The sequence below is a fragment of the Neophocaena asiaeorientalis genome, unplaced genomic scaffold, assembly GCF_003031525.2.
Source record: "Neophocaena asiaeorientalis asiaeorientalis breed wild unplaced genomic scaffold, Neophocaena_asiaeorientalis_V1.1 scaffold1989, whole genome shotgun sequence".
NCBI classification, from domain to species: Eukaryota; Metazoa; Chordata; class Mammalia; order Artiodactyla; family Phocoenidae; genus Neophocaena; species Neophocaena asiaeorientalis.
Genome location: NW_020173291.1, coordinates 16,777 through 18,722, shown reverse-complemented (window position 1 = coordinate 18,722; position 1,946 = coordinate 16,777).

Genomic DNA, 1,946 nt, shown 5'->3' with positions numbered 1-1,946 from the left:
GGAAGAGGAGGCGGAGGAGGTGGAGGAGGAGGTGGAGGAGGAGGAAGAAGAGGAAAATGAAGCAGGCAGAGGAAGAGGCAGAGGAGAAGCTGGAGGAGGAGGAAGAAGAGGAAGAAGAAGGAGGACGCGGAGGAGGAGGTGGAGGAGAATGTGGAGGAGGAGGAAGAAGAGGATGAAGCAGAAGGAGGAGGCAGAGGAGGTGGCGGAGGAGGAGGAGAATGAAGAATAAAAAGGAAGAGGTGGAGGAGGAAGTGGAGGAGGTGGTGGAGGAGGTGGGGAAGGAGGAAGAAGAAGAAGAAGGAGAAGGAGGCGGAGGCGGTGGAGAAGGAGGTAGTGGAGGAGGAAGAGTCAGAGGAGGAGGGATTGGAGGAGGAGGAGGAGGTCAAGGAGGAGGAAGAAGAAGAAGAAGGAGGAGGCGGAGGAGGAGGTTGCCGAGGCAGAGGAGGAAGAAGAAGGAGGAAGATGTGGAGGAGGAGTTGGAGGAGGAGGTGGAGAAGTAGGAAGAAGAGGAAGAAGAAGGAGGAGGGGGCGGAGGAGGAGGCGGAGAGGCAGAGGAGGAGGTGGAGGAGGAGGAAGAAGAAGAAGAAGGAGGAGGGGGCGGAGGAGGAGGCGGAGAGGCAGAGGAGGAGGTGGAGGAGGAGGAAGAAGAAGAAGAAGGAGGAGGGGGCGGAGGAGGAGGCGGAGAGGCAGAGGAGGAGGTGGAGGAGGAGGAAGAAGAAGAAGAAGGAGGAGGGGGCGGAGGAGGAGGCGGAGAGGCAGAGGAGGAGGTGGAGGAGGAGGAAGAAGAAGAAGAAGGAGGAGGGGGCGGAGGAGGAGGCGGAGAGGCAGAGGAGGAGGTGGAGGAGGAGGAAGAAGAAGAAGAAGGAGGAGGGGGCGGAGGAGGAGGCGGAGAGGCAGAGGAGGAGGTGGAGGAGGAGGAAGAAGAAGAAGAAGGAGGAGGGGGCGGAGGAGGAGGCGGAGAGGCAGAGGAGAAGGTGGAGGAGGAGGAGGAAGAGGAAGAAGGAGGACGCGGAGGAGGAGGTGGAGGAGGACGTGAAGGAGGAGGAAGAAGAGGATGAAGCAGAAGGAGGAGGCAGAGGAGGAGGTGGAGGAGGAGGAGGAAGAGGAAGAAGGAGGACGCGGAGGAGGAGGGGGAGGAGGACGTGAAGGAGGAGGAAGAAGAGGATGACGCAGAAGGAGGAGGCAGAGGAGGCGGGCGAGGAGGAGGAGAATGAACAATAAAGGAAGATGGGGAGGAGGAAATGGAGGAGGAGGCGGAGGAGGAGGAGGAGGAGGAAGAGGAAGAAGGAGGACGCGGAGGAGGAGGGGGAGGAGGACGTGAAGGAGGAGGAAGAAGAGGATGACGCAGAAGGAGGAGGCAGAGGAGGCGGGCGAGGAGGAGGAGAATGAACAATAAAGGAAGATGGGGAGGAGGAAATGGAGGAGGAGGCGGAGGAGGAGGAGGAGGAGGAAGAGGAAGAAGGAGGACGCGGAGGAGGAGGGGGAGGAGGACGTGAAGGAGGAGGAAGAAGAGGATGACGCAGAAGGAGGAGGCAGAGGAGGCGGGCGAGGAGGAGGAGAATGAACAATAAAGGAAGATGGGGAGGAGGAAATGGAGGAGGAGGCGGAGGAGGAGGAGGAGGAGGAAGAGGAAGAAGGAGGACGCGGAGGAGGAGGGGGAGGAGGACGTGAAGGAGGAGGAAGAAGAGGATGAAGCAGAAGGAGGAGGCAGAGGAGGCGGCCGAGGAGGAGGAGAATGAACAATAAAGGAAGATGTGGAGGAGGAAATGGAGGAGGAGTCGGAGGAGGTGGAGAAGGAGGAAGAAGAAGAAGAAGGAGGAGGAGGCGGAGGCGGTCGAGAAGGAGGAAGTGGAGGAGGAAGAGTCAGAGGAGGATGTAGTGGAGGAGGAGGAGGAGGTCAAGGAGGAGGAAAAAGAAGAAGAAGAAGGAGGAGGCGGAGGAGGAGG